The following is a 23815-nucleotide window of genomic DNA, read 5'->3' on the forward strand; positions in this document are numbered from 1 at the left end:
CCAAACAGCTCCATTAACTGGTGACTAAGCACTCAAATGCACGGGCCAGTGGAGCCATTCTCATCCAAACCACTTGGATTCTGTATAAAAATATAAATCCCTGATGCTGGAGAGATGAATCAGCCCGTAAGCATCCGTAAACATGCAATATAATATACAATATAATATACAATATATAATATATGATATAATATTTATATATATATATGCTTGTATGCATGTGTGCATGTGTGTGTGTGTGTGCGCACGTGTGTGTCTGTCTGTCTATCTGTCTGTCTTTGTGTGTGTATTTGCATGTGTGCCCCTGTGTGCACCTAAAGGGATCAAGTACAGACAAAACCATTTGTGTAGACAAAAGAGTTTCATGTGTGACTGGAAGGCGACCATCAGAAAAAAGCGAGGATGCTTTTGATCACAGCCATAGGAGCATCACTTGGGTTACTTAACAAGACTCATGGACCGGCTGCTTAGGGTGGTGTATTTATTTGACTGTGCAGAATTGACGATGTGGTCTTTGGGATTCTTGACTCTTTGAAGAAGTATTTATCAACCCTTGGGATTGCAGTCCTTCTAAGCTTAAAAGAGACTACTTCCTAGCCAGCAATGCCCAGTGCCGTCACTCCTGATTCCCCTTCCCTGGGAATACAGACACACCCAGAAGCTTAGCTACATCCGCATACCTCTGCTTAAAATACTGCTACGCTTTGGACTGTTTCTTATTCGAATTTTTCAATGCATCTAACTGGTGAAATTTATTCTCTGGATTCTACTGCCTCTTCCCGCCCCCCCCCCCCCCCCAATAGATTCTCATGGCTGTTAATTCACTGAAGAGTCTCAACCTGCATATTCACAATATTGGTGTAACAATTGTCTTCACATCCCATCCACAATCTGTCTGGTAGAAAAGTTCTAATAATTTATCCCAGACCACTCTACAAAAATTTCTACTTTGTTATGCTGAAATTTATATTAATCATGTTCTCTAAGTGCAAAAAAAAAGTTTGCACTCTTGTCTGCAGTGTGTCATCCTGTTGTCTCTACCACACTGCTACACAGGTGTGCCCTGTGCCATCTGACAGTTGTGACATTTGTTTGTACCCTTACTGAAGATACTTGAAACATGTCTGAAGTAAATTTAAAAAATTGTCTTTTTTTAGGTTACATGAAGATGATGCTACTAAAGTTTTATCATTTACGCAGTATTTTAATTTAACTAATCGGATAAGAACAAATTCCCCTATTTTATGCCTGGCACTACACTGAGAACTATAGATGTGTTTGAAACCATGGCAATGTATTCTGTTTTAAAAGATTGAAGCCTAGCACATTCAGAAGTAGGTGTGGTTCAGCATGTTAAACATGGTGTGTGTGTGTGTGTGTGTGTGTGTGTGTGTGTGTTGGTGCCAGTCTGTGTGTGTGCATATAGTAATACTAATTTTAATAGACTTGTGCCCAGTATATTAAATTTTGACAATTTTGAGTTTCATCAGAGTGTTATTTTGTTTGCATTATAAGTTATATAGAAAATGGGTTAAAAAAAATGTTGATGTCCCAATAGCAATTGAGCATTTCCCTCTTCTACTGAAAGAAACCTGGTTTGTTTGACATGTAATTGAAATGCTTGGGTTGGCACAGGCATCTATGGAACTGTTTCTGGACAGGCATAGTGTTACAGTCGGGGCTAGACAGAAGAAGAACGCAGTGGAAGGGGCAATCCTTTTTCTCTTCTTTGGAGCTAGGGTACCCTTTTCCTTTGGCATGGGGATCTTAGAGCATCTACAGACTGTCAGAACCATTCCATGGCCCCAGTCACTGACCATTGGTCCTGTGTTGCAAACTATATCATTCCTTGTGTCTAAGAATTCTAATGAACTGAAGCACAGTCAGGCTTCCTTGATCATCTAACCCGTTTCTCAGTCTATGCTACTTTATTAATAAGCTGTATAGAAGGAAAAAGATCCGGTCAATTCTGTGTCACAGGGAGGCCTTGTCTATAACAGGAAGCCTCCAGAAAAAACAGAGAAAATAGCATACAGGGTTTATGTATATAACCCCACACACACATAGACGTGCATGTGCACACACGAGAATGCACATAACTGAATATACAAACAAGTGAACATACAAACAAGTTCCCTTACAAACAAGTAAAGACAAAGGTCTTGTCTTAGTCAGGGGTTCTATTCCTGCACAAAACATCATGACCAAGAAGCAAGTTGAGGAGGAAAGGGTTTGTTCAGCTTACACTTCCATATTGCTGTTCATCACCAAAGGAAGCCAGGACTGGAACTCAAGCAGGTCAGGAAGCAGGAGCTGATACAGAGGCCATGGAGGGATGTCACTTACTGGCTTGCTTCCCCTGGCTTGCTCAGCCTGCTTTCTTATAGAACCCAGGTCTTCCAGCCCAGGGATGGCACCACCCACAGTGGGCTGGGCCCTGCCCCCCGATCACTAGTTAATAAAATGCCTTACAGCTGGATCTCATGGAGGCTACTTTCTCTGTGGTAACTCCAGCTTGTGTCACGTTGACACATAACCAGCTGGCACAGGTCTGTCTTGAAGCTTTAGCTGACATGATCTTGGAGACTGGCAAGTTCAAAGTCCACTGTGTAGACGAGCAAGCTATAACTGCAGGGAAGTATGTGGTGCTGTACATTGCATCTGGAGGCAAATGCCATCTTCTTCATGGGATCTCAGGCCGTTTTTTTCTGTGGGAATTTCTATATTTTGGATTACAATTCTTTATTTAGAATCTATTGACTGTAACATTATTTTTATCTAAAAATCCATTTACAGTATCTAAAAATGTGTGTCCAACTACCTCAGCACTATGGTCTATATAATTATCACAGAAATCTGGTACTGGCTTGGCTCTGCCTTCTAGCTTTGTGTCTCTTACAGGCTTTAATCAAATCAGTGATTGCCAAAAACCATAGTCTCCTCTTCTGAGAAAGCTGGCTGTTGGCTTAGGAACTTCCCTCAGTACTTTCCACAGGGCTTCACCATAAGATCATTCACAACATGGACCCCAAGATGAGCAGACCAAGAGTGCTGTCATCTATGAGTTTTCTAATTCTAATTAATAATTAATACTTTCTTATTATAATTATTAGAGAGCCATAGGCCTGGTGATGGTGCTAATGAGCCACCCAAAATATAAATACAAGTATAGCTTCATCTTCTTGCACACACACAAAAAATGCAAGTCCTGGACAAGCTTCCAGACAGATGGAAAGAGGAAGAGTCATTTCCTAGTACAAACAACAGCGTGCACTCCTGCATGCTTTAGGACAAGGGCACAGGGTTAGAAGAACCTGGGATTACATGTCTGCAGGAAAACTCACCATGATGTAATAGTCTGGAGAAATAGTTCCCAACCCATGGGTCAAGACCCAAGTGGGGGTTGAATGGTTCTTTCACAGGGTTGCATATCAGATATCCTGCATATCAGATACTTGCATGAAGATTTATAATAGCAGCAGAATTAGAGTTATGAAGTAACAAAATAATTTTATGGTTGGGGGACACCACAACCTGAGGGACTGTATGGAAGGGTTGAGGCACGAGGAAGGTTGAGAACCACTGGTCTTGCAGGAGTTAACTGTCTTGATTGGAAACAGGAAAATGAAGACGAAGTTAAGACCAGGCTTCTTGCTCTTCATTTACAGTCAATTGTGGGTTGACATTAAACATTCAATTAAATATTTAACAAGAAAAAGGCAAGAAAAAAGATAATCAAAGCTTGCTTATGAATCAGAGGTCAAAAGCCCCATGTCTAACTTTGGAACCTTAAGTAATACTTCCAGCATAGTCTATAAAGTAAGACTGTGAGAAAAATCCTTTGGCTCTCAAGTCAAGAGGACAACAAAGAAGGAAAGCTTGCTGAGAGTCTGTGGTGATACAGGAAGAAGGATGCCATGACGTAGAAGAACCACTGGCCAAAGATGGAGAGAGAGGCTGAGAAGTATCCATGGCTCTGTCTGTTTTGTAAATGCAGTCTTCTTCCATTTGAGATATTGTAACAAAATAACATAGACTGAGATCTGTACTGTGTAAGGATTTCTTCACTCCCAAGAGGATGTGTTGTCCTCCCATGGAGACTGCAGAAAGTGATCTTCCTTCACACAGAACGAAGCATTTCCGGTCAGGGCCCTACCCCCATTATTGCAAACAGAGGAAGGAAGCCTTCAAGACTCAGTCACATGTTAAAGTCACCACCTCTCACTGATGACACATCTGCAAGGAAGATGGCTTACGTCCTGTCCTTGGCCAGTATCTCAGGTTCAGGGGACAGAGATGGTGAGAAAGAATCAAAGCCATTCTGTACCTTTCGCTCTTCTGCTCAGTATGGTCTTGAGGTGTAGACGCGGTGGTGTGGCTGAGGTGAGTCCGTGGGAGTGGGTATGAAATACAGCAGTGAGGTTGTATGTTTGATTTAGAAATGACAAGATTCCTGTTACAGCTCTTTCGAATCCAAGTCCAGGATGGAGAAGGAACAGGAATATTCATTAGTGCGATTAGTAAGTAAATTTTTAATGAATTTAAAATCATTTTTTAAATGAATGATACAAAAGCAAATAGTCTTTGTCTTCCTCACTCTGGTGAGTGGCAGCCACTCCGCCTATTAAAATGGGGCACATTTTATTATACTTCCCAGAAGAAAGGGGCAAGAGCTTTTGCTCCACAGTGACAACCACATTTTTTTGAACAATACCTGTTAAAGGTCACATTGAAGATCTGAGTCACAAAACCTATAATTTAAATTTGAGCCTAAGTTTAAAAATGGTGTGTCTGGAGCTTGCCAATTTCCTCTAAGAACCACAGTGTCATTTTGAATTAGTGCCAAGTTGAACAGGACCCTGCAGGATATTGTGTCTCTAAGCAGCAAAGCATACACGTTCTCCTGGTTCCATCCTTGACCTTTCTTGTGGCAAAGAAAACGGTGTCTGACTTGACAGACCTACTATTCTGCTAACATCTGAGATATTAAACATTATCCTATCCAGCTCCTAATGGCTCACCATGACTGGTGCTTTCCTTACTGAACGTCCTTGGCTCCCCTTCTTCCTGATAGGAACCCTAAACCCTCAGTGCTGTCTCTGTGCGGTCCAGCCCCAGTGCCATGACTGAGCACTGGTCTTCAGCGATGAGTTCGCACCTCTCTGTGCGTGTGATGATCTTGCTCAGTGTTCGAATGAACTTCCAGAAAAAGGCTGTGTGGGGAAAATAATGGACAGCTTGGGTTCCATGGTCATGGTGGAACTTACTGCATCTCACAGGCACCAGTACTGAGTTCTGGGACGCTGTAGTTTCGGGGGGTAGGAGGACAGTCTTACTGTTTCCTTGCTTCGTGAATTTTGTGACTTACTAATTGACCCATTCATGTCTAGTGTACAGTGGCCCAGTGAGTACTGTGGAAGTGTGTTTTTTGGGAAGCGGACATGCATTTTACTTTGAATTTGAATGCTAGATTGTGTTTGAACGGTAACAAGAAAGAAAAAGGAGGTTAGCCACTGTGGTGTTTAGTTTGTATTTCTAGGATTTAGAGTCTCTGTTCTGTCCTCCACCTATAAAAGAAAGAAAGAAATGTAAAGTCCTGTGTGGTGATCCTGACTCCATCCCTTCCCAGCCTCTCTGGGGTACCTCCCAATTGGGATGCAAATGAGATTCAAGTTCTGAGACTCAGATAAAAGCACTTGACACTGAAGACTGGCACAGAGAGCAAAGTTTCAAATGTTCAGTTCCTGGGTGTCTTTCTGGGTGCTGTTCCTAAGACACACTGAAGTGGGGGTGGGGACAGCGGGTGGAGAGCAAACTGTGAGGGGGCGTGGGTTCCAGAGCCATGTTGTTAACTGACTGAGGATGAAAATAGAAATCTAGAGCAAGCCCTGTCAAACCTTACTTAGGCCCTTTCAGTCCCTCAGGTGGTGGTAGCCTATAGCGCGCAGTCAGCCTCCAAGGAGGTAGGCTCCATCCCCATCTGTGTCAAAAGAAGTAAACGGAGAGTCACCCAATGGGACCAGTGGAAGAGATAAGCCTGTACTTACATTATTGGCACAGCAAAGCAAACTGCACTGTCAACTCAGGGGCTACGTGGTTTCCAAGGAACTCCCTTTGTTTGCTTTAGGCAAGAGAGTTGGAAGGAAAAACAGCATTGCTTCAGCCTGGGTGTCTGCTTTTCACAGGGCCTAACAGAATAAGACAATATTTGATATAAACCTATAAACCGAAAGCAAATTAGGAAACACAACTTCATAATTAATTTAGTAATATTTGAACTTGATATCTCAGGGGGTCATGTGCTTCTCATCTGTTGTATGCATGAAACAGTTTTCTAAATCTCATAAGCTACAAAGTGAAATGTGAGCAGGAGTCAGCCCGAAGCCCTTGGGTTTTAGTAGAAACAGGACTTAGCCCTAAGCTCAACAAGATGTTTGTCTGCTTTTCTTCTCACTGGTGTAGGTGGGGGTCCCCATATCCTCCCCTCCGTACGAAGGCCCTGCCCAGACCCATGCCTGTAGACAAGGGGAGAGTGGCTCTTTCTTCCCCAGACTGAACCCTAACCCTGCCCGAGGCTCTTCAGTCTGAGCCCAATGAGATGAGGGAAATGGAGAAGTGAGATCGTAAAATATTATCGGCTGTTTGCAATTTCTTAATACAGTGTTGAAAGCTCCATGTCTCACGTCACCATTTGTAAATAAAATGATTTGATACAAAATCAGTAGAAATTAATAAAAAAACACTCTGAATATACTTTTGGGGCATGCAGACTGGGCCCTGCAGTTGGTCCTGGAAATGTTGGAACATCCCCTAACAGTGTGTGTTTCTTTGCTTGCAGCAGCGTTTGGCATGTCTGGGCCATCACGCCTTCCGTGGGACTTCCTTTGAACAGCTTCCATAAAACACTTCTATGCATACATTGTTTCGATCGAGACCAGAAAGGACAGATATCCATCTTCTTCTCTACAGGCCGTTTTAAGGTTTGTGTTATTTATTTCCATTTTTATTACAAAAGATAATGTTAATTTTAAGGGATTTTTCTTTTTAATAAAAAAAAAAAAAAATAGGCTGTTGATACCGTTCAAAAACAGCCCTGCAAGCAGATAATGCAGCAGTTGTGAACCTTTCATCTGACTGGGCAACAGACATGGGTAAAGGGAGATGTACTATGGTGCATTTCATTCTCATGATCACGTGTTCGATGGGAGACAGCACACGTTCCACACTGAGTGTAACTTGAGTAGATTCTGTTAGTTTATATTAGGTGTGAACACATATCAGATTCTGCTAAGTGTTTTTAGTCAGCTAGTGGTCATGGATAAAATGCACTTTGAAATATCAGAAATCAAAAAGATATTAATCAGTATTGACTAGTGTCATCACCGGGGCATTTTTAAATGTGGAATTTCAGTGGACCAAGTGTCTGCGATCTGTTCTACCAGGAGGTACCCACCTTATGTTTCTTGGATGATAAGGAACGCTTGTATAAGAAAGTGTATATGAATGCATGTGTGCATGTGCGTGTGCATGTGTGTGTGTGTGTTAGCATTTTTGAAAAGCTAAAAATACTTTTGCTCACTCGAGGTGCAACGTTGTTAGCAGGGCACAGTTTTCATCTGAAAGTATGTATGCCTCTGAGATAGCACCAAATAAAAGACTTTTATTTTGAAAGTACTATTGGAAAACACTAGATTCGGTTCATGCATCTTTCATAGCTGGGCAAAGCAGCATTGGATATAAGGGAAGGTCCGAAACATTGAGTGGACAGACACTAAATAAAGAACAAGCAAGAAGCCGCACACCAGTTCCTAGCAAACACATCTTTTTCCCAAAGGCATTTATTTCATTTAGTGGGACTTTTATTCTGTCCAAGGTGACAAATGTTTTATCCCTAATAGACCTTCACTGTTTTACTTTTCATTTCTTTCGTTTCTATTGAGACATCAGAGAGAATTTTATTGCAATCTTGGGCTCACCTCCACTTTCCCATCTCCTCGTCCATTGCTGGGAGTCTTGGTTAGTGTGCACTGTGAAGCTGTGGGTGTTTATTAAGGAGCTGGGGTTAATGGGAAGTTGTACCCCATTTCTCACTCCACTCCAGTCAGTGATCTGGTAGCTTTCTGGACCTCAATGACTGTATCCACAGAAACAAACACGCGTGGGCAGACGTTAAGGCTCAGGGGTCACCCGAATGTGCCCCCTCTCACAAATAAGCTAGTTCTCCTTCACCTGTCTGGTTTTTAGCCTTCATACCCAAAGATGTGGTTTCCTGTTAGGAAGCCGTGGTTTTAAAAGACATGGAAAATGTGAAGTCTACCCCTTGGTAGAATTTTCAGTACATGGATAATTTTATGTATATCATGAATATGTTCTTTGAGAATTATAGTAGTTTGTCATCTTAACTTAAATTCTGTACCTACTAAAAAGCAACTCTGCATATATGCATAGCTCCAACCCCAGCCCCAGCCGCAATTCAATCATTTGTAAGTCTGACCACTTCAGGTCTTGCTGTGAACCAAACTGTGGTCACTTGTTCTTCTGTGACTAGCTTGTTTTCCCTATCAACATTTCTTGCTTTGTAAGCAGAATAACTTTCTCTGGGCATGTGCCACGTTGTAAAACACGCACTGACCATAATTGTGTTTGTGCATGTGTCCATAATGGGTGTAGGGTGTGTGTACCATTTCATGAATCTGGAAGTCAGGGGACAGCTTCGTGGAGCTGATTTTCTCCTTTCACCTTTATGTGGGCTTTATGGCTCAAACTCAACCCACTGAGACCCCCACCAGCCCACTTCTTCGTAACTTTTCTGTTGATAGTTTGTAGATTTATTATTAATTGATGTTTGCTATTATAAGTGATGCTATTATGAACAATAATTATGCTGTAAAATGTCTCTACAAGCTCTTTCTCAAGTCTTTGGACACACATTTAGAAATAGGAATGTGTACACATATGGTAACTCAATTTTTAATTTTTGGGAAAGGTTTCTGTGTGCTTTTCTTCATGATTATTAACATTCGAACTTATAACAATGGTGTCGTGGCAGTGCAGTATCTGCATGTCTTGGGAACACCCATTCTTTTTCTGTTTTAGTAACATCCCTTTTGATAGGTGTAGGTGACAGATTCTGTCACTCTGGTCTGACTATCTGATGACTGACACATTGACCATTCTATGTCTGCCTGGGGAAGAGCTGCTCTAGCTCTTTTCGCCATTGCTTAGCCTTTGTGTGGCTAAAGATTATTTACTTTTGGCTTTTGAGTGGCCAGTGTTCCCATATGGGTTATGAATTAACCCCTAGACGGATGGGTGGTAAGCAGGTGCCTTCTCGTACAAGCAGCGTCTTCACTCTTCCGTGGCTTCTGCCCCTGTACAGAGGAGTTTTACTTTGATGTAGTTCTTCACGTCCATTCTGCCTTGGTGTGTCCTCACTCTGATTTTGGTGTCATGTGTTTTAAAACAAATACAACATAGAGACAATGCTGTGAGGCTGTTTGCACATGTACGCTACTTGAGAGATTTTTGGAAGATAACCTCAGGTTTAGGTTTTCCATCAGTGGAGGGTTGGTTTTAGCATATACTTTAAGATAAAAGACTACTTCATTCTTTGCCAGTGTTTCCAACACACAATGGTAGTGACTGCCCTTCCTTTGTTGTGTATTCACTGGAACTCAGACCATCGGAGAACACTTGATTGCATATGCATAGGTCCATTTGTGAGGAGTCATCTTGTCTGTCTGGATCCCACCATCTTCTTTCAGCTGCCACAGCTTTGTTGTCTGTTTTCACGGGAAGAAGTACACATACAGCTCTTGCTTCTTACCATGACTCGGCCACTATTATTCTATGGAGTTCCATATGAATTTCAGGATCATTTTGCCTATTTCTATAGCAAATTCTATTGGGGTTTTGAGGAGATTGCATTGATATTTTTATGAATCCCTTCGGTTAGAACAGACATTAGAGCAAAATTAAAGCTGTTAATCTATAAACATGAGGACTTCCATTTGTTTATAAATATTCCCTTGGTGTTTCTTCAGGAATGTTTGGTGGGTTTTGGTATCCTAATGTCTGCTTGGTTAAATTTGTTTCTAAGTATTTTCTAATTTTATATTTTTATTGATTAATTGTTTGACCGTTTCGTGGATGTGTCTGATACATCCTGACTACTCTCTGCCCCTACACCGTCAAACCTCCCTCCATCTTTACCAGTCTCTCCCCCAGGTTTATGACTTTCAGTCGTGTTTTGTGTATCATTTAGTTTAACTGGGACAATCTGTGTGACCATTACATTGGAAGTGTTCACTGGAGCCTGATCAGTTCATTGAGTGGACCATGGGAAACAGTGGTTTCCTTGCTTTCTCAATCGATCAGCTAGCAGTTTAGCAGTGAGAGAGATCCCCGAGTCCCTGGTCCATCCATGCCTGAGGTAAACATGCCCATTCTAATGCATCCCATTGTACACAAGCATCCAGAGATGCTTTATGCTTACATGGTTGTCTTCTGACCATAGACTGACATTTACAGCCTTCTGGTCTCCTGCCTTATATTCTTTTCACTCTGTCTTCTAAACTGTTTCCTGGGGTTCAGGGGGTATAGGACAAATGTCTAGTGTAGGGCTGGGCTGCCATGTTGTTCCCAGTATCTTGAGCAGCCATGAGTTTGTGCATTTTGCACCATTCCCTGGACAGGTAAGGGTTCTCCAGTTAAGGCTGAGGAGAAATTGTCTATAAGCATAAACATGAATATTTAGCAGGTAGCTTGGCACTGTGGCAATTTAGCTAAACCACCTGTTCTAACTATCTTTATGTCTTATTGTAAATGAGATTGTTCTCGTAATTTCCTTTTCGACTGTTACTTGTTATTAGGGAGAAACGAACTAGTTTGATGTTTGTTTTCTATGCGGACACCGTGGGCTTTTTCAGTTCTGTTGGTTCTGTATGAGATTCTCAGAGCTCTCTTTGAAGATGACATCATTCTCAAACCCCTGAGTTTACCTCTACCTTCCCAATAAGGATGCTTTCCACTTCTTTTACTAGACAAATTGTATCAACTAGGACTTTTAATGCTATGCAAATGGAAATGTGCCAGAAGCAGCGTGTTTGCCTCGTTACTGATCTTAAAGGGGAAATGTTAAGTTTTCATGGTTGAGTATGGCGCCCAGCTTGACTCTTGTTATGTTGATGTCATTTCGATACAAAATGCTGAGCTCTTTGTTTTAAATCATTGAAGGGCATTGCACTTGGAAAAGTACCTTTGTATATCCAGAGAGATAATCCTGGAGTTTTTATACCTTTTGATCGTTAACACAGTTTGTCCTGTGGAATGGCATTTGGAGACTGAGCCATCCTTGCAGCCCAGAGATCACCGAATCTTGTTTCTGGGCTGTTGGATTCGGATAAGGACATTGTCATCTCTGCTCATCATAAAAGCATTGTCCAATAGCTTTCTCTCCATAGGGTGTTCAAAGTCTGACTTCAGCAGCAGTTGTCCTGCCTTTTTGTAAGAGGTTTTTAGTGACCTCCCCTCTTCAACATCTGAAGGGATTTGACAGATTAGTGTTGTTTCTCTTCAGATATTTGATAGAGGTTTGTTTTTTCAGTAAAGCTGTCTAAAGCCTTTTTTGTTGAACAGTTTCAGATTGTTGTTAATTTAGTTAATTTACAGGCAGTTACAGCTTTGTGCAGGCTTTCTCTCTCTTTCAGATTAAATACCGCCAGACTGTAGGCTAGCTACCTGCTCCACCCAGGGTATTCCAATGCTTGGTGTCCTGTTGTTAATTTTTAGTCCAACAATATCTCTTCATTTCTGATGTATCACAGAATCTATAATTCCTCCTCCTTCGCTTTGGGCTTTATTTATTTGAACCCTTCTCAAAAAAAAAAAAAAAAAAAAAAGTTGAGTATTTCCCAAACCCATGTGATACCAATAAATTTATTCTTCTAGAGAGAACATTCCTCTGTACCATTATAGCAGTATGTTTCTTTAAAAAAAAAAAAGATTTATTTAATGTATATGAGTGCACTGTAGCTGTCTTCAGACACACCAGAAGAGGGCACCAAGATCCCACTGCAGATAGTTGTGAGCTACCATGTGGTTGCTGGGAATTGAACTCAAAACCTCTGGAAGGGCAGCCAGTGCTTTTAACCTCTGAGCTGTCTCTCCAGCCCTAGCAGTATTTTTCTAATCATTCTATTTTTCTAATCATTATTTTCCCCTTTGGGGAGATAGGTTCCTTTTTCCTGAAAATCGTATAATTTAATTTTTCGGCATAGCTTCCTATACTTCTTGTTTCTGTTTTGAGTCTCTTGGGTCCCGCCTTTCACTTTATGAGCACATGGAAACAGAGGAAAACATTAAGTTTAATCTACAGGCATTTCTCACTCATCATTTAGTGTGGGACCATTTTTGTGGCATAAGATTGAACAAGCTGTGCATTTCAGAATTGTTCAAATCTCTGGATTTAAAGATCATATTTGTTTGAGTCAAGAACATAAAGCTAAGGGGAAGATCATATTAGAGTTTAGTTGAGGAAAGTGACAGGGAAAGGCCATCTCTGGGATGGGGAGAAAGAGGGCCTGGCCCTCAGCAGTGGTTGTACAGATAGCACAGTGGAAACTGGTCAGTTACCAAGAGTGGAAAAGAGGGAAACAAAAACCAACACCTGAAATCTGAGGAAAGTTTACAAAACAAAGAATTCTTTTCAGCATAAAATCTTAGTTTCAGTTCTTTCCCTTCCAGACCAGAGGCTTTGCCAAAAACTAGAAGATGAGTTGTGGGAAGCTGGCAGGGCCCTGGGGTTCTGACTAAACTTCTCCAGATTTGCCTTTCCCCCGCCAACTCCACCCTCCTTTCTCTTCCTCAGACTTCTTGCTAAATTCATCCCCATTCTTCCTGCAACCTCAGTGGAGAAATCACTTTACCAGTTCTATTCCTCCTGATTCCGATAAGAGCAGGAACCGAGTTTTAAATTAAAAACAAGGAACAAGAAAACCTTCATGAATTTTCCCACCCTCAAAGCTTTGGTAAGGCTTCACCTCTTTAAGACCTATGATGTAGGTGTAAGACCTCTCCAGGGAGAAGTAAATTACTGTTACCTACTACTGTTTTTGAGTTTTATGTAAAGAAAATCACAGACTTCTGTAGTACAGCGATTACTTAATAGTCTAATGGAAAGACGGCATGGTTTCAGGAAGCCCAGGTATAGCTTAGAGCATCTGACTGACTTCATGTAGTGGGATTATCTCTGGGATCTCGGCTTCCACAGGAACATGCAGAAAGCTGGGTGAGCCCATGACCACTAGCAGAATATAGATAGCCCTTGCTTCCAATAAAAGGAGAAATCCTGTGTGATAAGATTTCTCATCTGATAAAGGATGCATTTGTGAAAAAAAAATAATGACAAAGAACTCCCATTACCGTGTATTAGTTACTTATGGCTCCTGGGTGGGGTTTTTAAAAACAGTGTTTTCTTGTCTTTTGTACGTAGAACACGAAGTTATATTTGACTTCACAGAGTTTCTCATTTCCTGAAATAGACTACCAGCTCCATAAACATAGAAGAATAAATATGAGCTTTATGAAAACACATTTCTCTACGTTGAAAAATAGCATGTAATAAAAAAAAATATAAGGATGCAATATTGAAAATTATAGATCAATATGCCTTCTTATTGTGGATGTATATCTAATCCTTGCACGTGGAGCCTGCATATTTTCAGGAAAAAATGCATGCTGTGTAATACCACTTACGTCTGTGATAAATTTCCCTTCCCCACACCACACAGTATATCTCAAGCGACTTTTGCCTCAGTATGAAATGGTTAGGCTTATTTTTTTTTTCAGTATGATGTTGAAAATGCTGTGTTTCATTGTTCTTCATGCTAAGAATCTCACATGATCCAAAGATAGAATGCTCATAGGTTCCTTCCCTGGTACCCCCCAACACACACACACACACACACACACACACACACACACACAATCTGCCTGAGAGTTATATTAGAAAATACTTACAGAAAACTTTGGAAGAAAATGAAGTTTTTGTGAGGGATGTTTTAAAAAGTCAGTTGTGACCTTGCACAGATAGTTAACACTTCCAGTTGTACAACTGGCAGTCCAAAATCTGAACCATACATGTATGCCTATGGTAGCACCAGGAGTGTGTCATTCTTCAAGTATGGCCCTGAAAACCCCCATTCACACACCACAAGAAGGAAGAGTAATCCATGTTATGTGTGTTATGATCGTGTGTTATGAGGGCAGAGAGACACTTTGTCCTGGTAAGGTGCCCACACACCCATAAAGAGCCCTAATGCAGCTCACTGGGTCACACACAGAAAACACATGAGAGAAGAGAAGCTATGGGAAAAGTAAGTTTTGGGAATGGGATGGGGGAAGGAGATGTGTATATGATTCAAGTTCAGTATGTGTGTACATACATGTGTGAAAAGGACATAAAACCCATTGTTTATATATATGATAATAAAAACTTTAAATGATAAAAAAGGGTGGAAGTAACCCAATTCTGTTCCAGTAATTCACTTTAATCACAGCCCATCAGCTGCCAAAACGGTCAACTAAGTTTTTACCTCACCGTCTGTCCTCTGCATTGACTCTGCCATGTTCCTCTCTCTGAGTCTCTGAAGACCAGAAGTAATCAGATTTGTGTATTTTAACTCAGAAATAAGACAAGTAGGCTGACGTAGTTTGTATTTTATTTCTGTGGAAAGACGCCATAGCCAAGGCAACTCTTACAAAGGCAAGCATTTAACTGGGGCTGGCTTACAGCTGGAGAAGGAACTCAGTTCTGCATCTTGACCCTATGGCAGCCAGGAGGGAAGAAACCCTTCTGCAGTGGGAGGAGCTTAAGCCTCAAAGCCCACCTACACAGTGACATAGTCTTCCACAATGCCACACCTACTCCAACACTGTCACACCTCCTAATAGTGCCGTTCCCTGGGCCAAGCACATAGGAATGTCTTTGTCTAATCATCTGTCTTGCACTCTTCTCTGGAGCAGTGCTTCACTGTGCTGACGTCACGGCTCTGATTTTGAAAGTTAAAATCTCCCTTCTTCCTATCCTCCCTTGCACTGAAATAATGATTCTTACAGATATGTGTCCAACTGTCGTTAACGATGTTTGCATCTATGTATCACATGACACTGCTTTTCAGTGCACATAGATGGGATCCTGCTAAATATCTCTTGGCAACTTGTTTTCTCCCAAACATTATTCTAAAGCATTATCTACATACCGGCCATTCGTCCAATTTCACAGAATAGCACTTCTCATCCTTTTGTATTTCGTGGATGCTCACCTGCCTGGCCCACTCTTCTTGACAGTCAGTGTACAAATGAGTTTTTGATGGGAGTCAGCCTATGTCACTGTCAGAGAATCAGCAACCGGGAAATTCCTGTTCTTTACACACACTCACTCACTCACACACACTCACACACACACTCACTCACACACACACACACTCACTCACATACACTCACACACACACTCACACACACACACTCACTCACACACACTCACTCACACACTCTCACACACACACTCACACACACACTCATTCACACATACACACACATAGTCACACACTCACACACACACTGACTCACACACACTCACTCACTCACACACACTCACTCACACACTCTCACACACACACACACACTCACTCACACACTCTCTCACACACACACTCATTCACACATACACACACATAGTCACACTCACACACACACACTGACTCACACACACTCACTCACACACACTCACACACACACTCATTCACACATACAGACATAGTCACACTCACACACACACACTGACTCACACACACTCACTCACACACACACACTCACACACACACACTCACACACACACTCATTCACACATACACACACAAACACACACAGTCACACAGTCACACACACACACACACTCACACACACATACACACACAAACATTTTATTTCTTTCCTATCCACAAAGCTTCTGTTTTATTTTGCTATTTGTACAAAATGTGCAAGTCTTCTTTTTGGCTGATTTTTATTTTTATGAGTAGTTCTGAAGGTGGCTTACCAGCTGTCCTCAATCAAGCCTAATTGTATCAGAAGGTGACTTGTACCAGCAAGAGCAGAAGGCTAACAATTTCCAGTCTCACACATCTGACGTTCAGGTGGCACCCACAGGGGATGCTTCTGGAAGTGCATTTGCACATTTATTCACACTCCGTTATCTGAGAGGTCAGCTCACGCAGAGGCATTTTCCATTAGACCACGGAATCTTTTTCTTTTTTGTTCTTGGATTTTATAACATTAGAAAAAATGCACATGATTCATAAAAACTTCAGTACCTTGTTAAATATTTCAGACCAATCACGTTTTAGTGTCTGGTTCCTTCACAAAATGAGAGCTATCAAAACCTCTGAGGTGAGTTCTTCGGTGGTGGCCTAGCTGTGAAGAGCACATGCTGATCTTCGAAGACCCAAGTTCAGTTCCTGGCACCCTTGCACATGTCTCTACTTTCAGGGCACTCATCACCCGCTTCTGGCCTCCATGGGCAACTGTGCTTAGGATCTCTTACCCTAAATAGACACACAGCCATATACATAACTAAAAATACAATTCAGACAGGGAGCAAGCCTGAGACAGCCACCAGTATGGCACCACAGGGCGATACTAGACAGGACAGAAAGCTAACCTAAGATGACCATCAGTCTATGTTGAATAGTCCTGGGCTGGGCAGGCAGACTACACCCCAGACAACCTCCACCAGATGCCACACTAGAGTGGAGGGCAAGTCCAAGATGACCCCTGCCCGGTGCCACACAGCACGGCTGGAGAGAGCACTCCTGAGACCACTTTTGAGATGACCCCCAGAGATCCTGGGTGCCACTAAGAGGAGGACGGAGTAAGTGGCTGGAAAATGGAAGAGGAAGAGAAACAGAAGGACATGGGCACAGTGAGGAGACACAGAACTAGAGACTGAGGGTGGTTGAAGACTTGCCTGACGTGCGCAGCCCATGATGTCATCTAAGGCCATGGTGACTTCCTGGCCTGTGCTGCTACCTACTACCACCAATGGCCAGGGGCTTGTGCTTGCTCTGGGCTGCCTCCCAGGGCCATGTTGATGTGTGAGGGCTGTGCAGAGCTGGCCTCACGTGTCTCCAGAGGACAGGACAGATGGCCCTGCCTTGCTCCAGCTGAGGCAGTGGGAGGGCAGCTTGCTTATCACCCAGGCAGCACAGTAGAGCTGGTCCTGGTTGCAGGAGCTGCAAGTGAGCCACCCCAAGGGCATCAGCATGGCATCTACCCTGTGGTTCCATGGGTGAGGAAGAGATGCCTTCCCTACCACGTCATCCTTCTCAGCCTGCTGCAGGCAGGAGAGCTGGCCCTGTCCCTCACTGGCTGTAGCACTGGGGAGAATGGTTCCCACACCTTTCCTCATCAACACTGTTAGAACTGGTCTGATAGCAAAGGCACAGCTGAGCCTGCCCTGGGACATAAGAGCAGAGCTGGCCCTGCTACCTCCCAGGTCCTCCCCTACATCTACCCCATTGATGAACTGCGGGAGCATCTGCCAGTCCTACAGATCCAGTGCTGTGGGAACTCCATGACACAGGGAAACAACTGAATATCTGAGATCCTGGTGAGGATCCAGTATTCGTAACACAGCCAAAGCCAGAGGCTTCAGACCAGACCAGTGAATTATTGCAGTGAACATTGGCAAGCAGAGCATGTGTGGGCAGAAGGGTATACTGTGGGCCACACTGTGAAACACTAACAATCCCAACGAGGGCTTTGTTTGTTTGTTCTTGTTTGTTTTGTTTTCTGTTTTTCTTTTGGGAGGGAAGCTGCAAGGGAGGAGGGCTGGTCTGAGAGGACAGGAATATGAGTGGGATTGGAACGTGTATGTAAAATTCATGAAAAAACCATAAAACAAAAAATTAAATTAAACGGGATGTGGTAACAAGCAACCAGGAGGCAAAAGCGGGCTTTTATTTTATGAGTTTGGGAGCAGCCGGGACTACATATCTCAAGCCAGTCAGAGAACCATAGTGAGAACCTGTCTACAATTAAAAAATAAAGCATTGTAGCTTTTAAACCCTTTTGCTAGGGTGATAAATATCAGTGGATTTGGGGTTTGTTTTAGGAAGAATTTTTCCTAGCATGATAAATCTTGTTTAGCTGATAAAATAAGTAAATTAATTAATAAGTATTTATAGATGATATGAGATCATTTGGGCTAATGGTATTTCAAAATTCTTATTAAATGTCTTTTATCTATTAAAACAGTAAACCTCAACACTTATATTGAATTTTAGCTTCGATGATTGAAAACAAGTCTAATAAGTAAATTATTTGACTTTACTGAGGGCATCAATTTCTAAGAGATCAAAATTAAAGTCTAGGGTTCCTGGTTTATTTGAGGCTCTGAACAAGTGTCCTCTACATTAACCGTTTGTGAGTCACATACGTTAAGAATGAGGCTATTTCCAATTTTATTTTTTACCTTTCTTAAGAAAGTACAGTATTGTGCTAGAGAGATGGCTCAGCGCTTAAGAGCACTGACTGCTCTTCCAGAGGTTCTGAGTTGAAGTCCCAGAAACTACATGGTGACTCACAACCATCTGTAGTGAGATCTGATGCCCTCTTCTGGTGTGTCTGAAGACAGCTACAGTGTACTCATATAAATAAAATAAATAAATTATTCTTTAAAAAAGGAAAGTACAATATTTTGTGAATTGATTATATTTTTATACAAAAGTGTGTGTAGAGCAAGTCCCTTCCACTAAAACAAACGAAAGAAAAATCCTGGCAATTTAAAAATACCTGAGAAGCAGTTAGAGCTGAGAAGGTGTTTCCCCTGGTGAAGTTCTCTGCCATAGCAGGAGGACCTGCATTTTGATCCCAGCATATAGGTTAAGCATTCAGGCACGGAAGTGTACGACTTCAACCTGAGAGCCAGAGAGGCAGAGACGGCCAGTCCTGAGCAAAAGCTCAGACAGCCTCGCTAAGTGCCTGAGTTCTATGAGCTCACTCAGTGAGAGGGCCTCTCTCAAAGGATAGGGCAAAAAGAAACAGAAAAAATGAAATACTTGACCTCAACCTCTGGCTTACACACAGACACACACACACACACACACACACACACACACACACACACACACTCACACACACACTCACACTCACACACACACACATACACACATATGCAGGCACAAGCACACATATACATACACACACACTCACACTCACACACACACACATATGCAGGCACAAACATACACATACACATGCAAGCACAAGCATACACATACATACACACGTTTGTGCACAATGTATGCACATACACACATTTGTGTGCACCTGTGCACACACAAATTTCAAGAACAGAATCAATTATTTCAAGAATAGACATAGACTTTCCTGTGTCATTTCTGACTTATTGACTCCTTTTTGTATACTGCCGATCTTGCCACCTTACAGATATACTTCCTAATTTAAGAACAGTTAAGGAATACTTAACTGAACATTGCCTCTGGTCTCCTATAACAGTGTACTGGTCACTCCTGAAAGTCAAGTTCAAAGCGCTTTTATCCCCCACCCCCATCTTGATTTTTGTTGTACTTGATGGAATTCTGCTAAGCTAAGATTTATGCCAAGTTTAGCTTTCACTAGACTTTTGTAGCTGAGCATAAGTCCTCAGAAAATAGAGTTTCTGTCAGAGATTTTGACAAGCGCTCTGTATAGCTGCCTGTCGCTGCCCTGCTTAGCCTGGTGTAGATGTGTGCAGTAGGTGGGCCTGATCCTTCCCAGCCTTGCCTCCTGGGTTTAAGTAGGGCTTTTCTAAGGCAGCACCATTATCCCAGGGTAAGATAATTAGTGCTGTTCTGTCACAAATAAGCTGATTGTGTTTACCAACACCAGCATCATTGGGCTCTTGTTCAGGATGCTTGTTGATAAATGTGATGTGTTCTCGACAGATTGTCAATTCTCTTTCTGATCACTTTGGAAAACCAAATCAATAGCCACATTTTATGTCACCCATTTTCATTGTCATTCAGCTCAAATTCCCACCTTATCTTTCAGGTGGCCCTGATTCCTGTCCATTCTCCCTCGGGGGTTGGAGAAGAGGGACTGATACTTAGTTATTCTTCATTTTTAATTTGATAACTTCACACACGTATACAGTGAAACAGGGTCAGATTTATCCCTCATTTTCCTCTCCCAACCTATCCCATCTCCCTCAACATGTCAGCTCACAACCCCATAATCCCCTCCTTCCATTTTCCTTTGAAACAGAAACAACTCACAAAGTCTCACTGGCTGCCCATATGCACATGATGGTAGGGACCACTCAGAGTATGGGCAGCTTACCAGTGGCTGAGAAAGAAGGCTGGTTCTTCCTCCCTCATCAGTAGCCCCACAGGGGTGCTTCCTGTGAACTCCTTCCCAGGCATGCTAGGGGCCAAGTTACAGAACAGAGAAAAAGGAAACAGAGGGACAGGGTCCTGTAACCTCCCTGTTGTGGTTCCTATTTCTATGCCTCTTCATTCCATGGCCCAGGTAAATTTTTATAAGTTGCAATTACAACCAAGAAGCTTTGATGTTGAGTTATGAGCTTTTTCAGCTAAGACTTGAGGAAAATATCCATCACATTCTGTAATGGCCCTGAGAAGAGTAGAAAGTCTAAATGTGGTTCTTTATACAGATGAGAAAATCATCTTCATTTTAACTAAGTTCAAACCTGAATTTGGATCATTTTGTATAGAAATGGCTGTGCAAAATTCAAAGATAATGCATCCTCACCAAAGGTGCTGAACAGACAAAATTAGTTGATCAGATCTAAGCAGGAAACATTACTGGTACTTGGAACTTTGGGAAATCATTAACATCATGTGTGCTCTTAGTACTTGCAACATAGAGATAAATGCTTAGGGATGAGTCTCAGGGTTGCTTGGAAAGAGAGAAATCACTGCCTGGAAGCCTGCTGACGTGGTAAGCACAGGCAAGCATGTTTCCGGAATTGGGGTGCTCCCTGGTGAGGGCAGTGGCATTGTTTTGGGCAACTGCTGTAATATAAGCTGACAGCTGATGGGAACCTTCAGCACAGTACCAAATGCCTTCTCCTCCTGAGTCTTTAACTCCTCTTCAGTACTTTCTCTCCAGGATGATCCACTCTGAGAAGAGCTACGGAGGTTTGGACTTAGGTCGTCATAAGGAGATTATGTTAATTTATTCTACAGTTAATTTACCTAAAGTCAACTGTAAACTCCATTTGTCTACAGGTCTCCTAATGCACCGCTTTTAAAAATGAAGTACAGTTACATTAACGAGGTGCTTTAAGACTATAGGTGTCTTGTTGGTCTGACCCCGAAAGCCAGTGATTGTTTTCATTTACATACAGCATCTTATCTCCTCCCTGAAGTGAGATTTTAGTCTAGGAGGATAATAAGACACTGATGTACAGGGAGAAAGGGTCTTAGAGTTCAGATATTTGGGCTCCCCAAACCTAAGAGATAAGGGAGGAGAAGATAAAGGGTAATTGCCTACCAACTTTCTCTTTCTTGCCATCCCAGAATTTGGCACACAGCCAGGGTTTCTACAATTTAATTTCTTCTCCTGATAGCACATGGTACTTGTGGCTGGTGGTAAGGAAGGGAGTTCCTTTTTAAAATCAACACAAGAAACCATGTTTGTTTTTATGGAAAGGACACACATTTTCCCATAGTTTTGTGAAAATATGGATGATGCTAGAATAAATAGCACAGGTGAAAAATTTTCAGAAACAGCACACACACACACACACACACATATACACACACACTTACACACATACACACACACTCACACAGAAACTCACACACACACTCAAACACACACATACACTCACACACACACTTACACACACTCACACACATACACATACACACTCACACACACACACACACACATACACACTCACACACATACACACACACATACACACACAGAGAGAAAGAAAGAGAGAGCTGAATGATGAAGTCTCTGTTAGAAACTCCATGCTAGAGTTGGGGTTGATGACACACACATTTCAGTAGTCCAGAGGCAAAGGCAGAGGAAGTCTGTGAGTTCTGGGCCAGCCAAGGTGACACATTGAGACCTGTTTCAAAAAAAATTATCCCTAAGGTTTATCAGACTGTATGTGACTATATGTCAGCTCAGAGGCTGAACTAAGTAAATGAAATTTTGTTTTATGAAACAAATTCATTACTTAAATTTTTGGCATAAAAATGCACTATTTCAAGCTTTTCAGAATTCCCAGCTGATGGGAATTCTGAGTGTGTGTGTGTGTGTGTGTGTGTGTGTGTGTGTGTGTGTGTGTGTGAATCATCTTACAGGACTACAGTTGTAATAGAAACAGAGCACTCACACTTAGAGCTCAATTTGCTCATCAGAAACATGTCATGACACTCTATTTGCAAGTAAAATCCCTATTCAAACACTGGTAATGTGTATGAGTCCCATAGCTAACACAATTTACCTGTTTTCACTCCTGCTGGCCTCAGAAAAGTAAGGCAGCGCCCATAGGAGGCTCTTGGCTGCTCATCCTTAATAACATGTCGCTTCACCTACAGACTGAAGGCGCCAACGCTGCATTTTTATATGAATAGGAGGTGACGAGACAAACGTGCCGTTGTCCTTTTATTTTAGGGCACATGTACTTTTCCCCTAGGACGGCCTGTGAAGAAGCTGACCCATGGCAGGCTGGGGACTAGATGGCTGCTGAACAAACAAGCATTGAAGGTGCCACCAAAGGTGACTTTGCCAAAGTCTTGTAACTGGCACGGGCTGGATACCAGATGTCAAGGCTGCTCCTTTCCTGCTCCGTCTGCAAAGCCCTGCTTTATTGACTGCCGTGGCTTTGGGCTCCTTTCCCTCAGCCCTGCATGCTCCATGGCGTGTGTTAGCATATTTTCCTGGAACAAAAATCAAGGAAACACTGTTTCTAAAAATATGTTTTATGGGGTTTTAAAACTACAGTCCTCCTTCTTACCAGTTCCTTCACTGTGGAGTCCTAAGGTATGACATTCACAGACCAAAAAAGAAAATTTTAAAATAAATAAATAAAAGAAGAAGAAAGAAAAAGAGAGAGAAAGAAAAATAGATAACCCATTTGGTTTCCCCTATGCAATACATCTACCAGTTATTTTCACAAAATAGGTAAACTCTTCTATTTCTGGAAATTTTATTTTTATGAGGTTATGCCCACAGGCACTCTGTTCTCAGTAAAATTAATAACTAAAACATTTTCTTACTGATTACTCGTGCCAGGAACTTCTCTTTGCACAAATTAATAGGAAAAATGTGGTAGGTATTATTTGTTGCTTAGAGTTTATAAATGAGAAAATTGAACCTTTGACCTTCAAAGAAACATGACTAGTAATGTGTTACTTTGGGATAACTCTCTTCTTTCTGCTCTCCCTCCGCCTCCTTCCCCCTTTCTTCTCCTTCTTTCTGCCTCCCTGCTATTCCCCCACTTTATTGCAAAAGATCAAGGTTTTGAGATATATTATTTTTATTTTCTGATATGATATTGTGAAAATTTATTGGAAATGAGAAGAAATGTACAGTGGCAGTTATATATTGCAGGGATATATGGTTGTAGCCTTCCCAATCATATATATGTGAATTTATTTGCGGGCATATTTCAGACTGAGTTGTAGACCTCACTGTGTTTCTGTACATAGCCTCTTGCATGTGTATAATGACTAGAATTCAAATTTAGCATATAATAAAAGATTCACAGTTCTCA

The 23815-nt window shown here is 41.9% G+C and overlaps 1 protein-coding gene across 1 annotated transcript in view; it reads left to right on the forward strand.

Moving 5' to 3' along the window:
- The window catches only part of ENOX1 (ecto-NOX disulfide-thiol exchanger 1), a gene marked incomplete at its 3' end in the record, with an annotated part of 494647 nt that overhangs the window by 211578 nt on the left and 259254 nt on the right, over positions 1-23815 (forward strand). The window contains 1 exon segment of the mRNA XM_080917124.1: positions 6839-6980.

Source organism: Micromys minutus, assembly GCF_963924665.1.
Source record: "Micromys minutus genome assembly, chromosome: 5".
In the NCBI taxonomy this organism is placed as follows: Eukaryota; Metazoa; Chordata; class Mammalia; order Rodentia; family Muridae; genus Micromys; species Micromys minutus.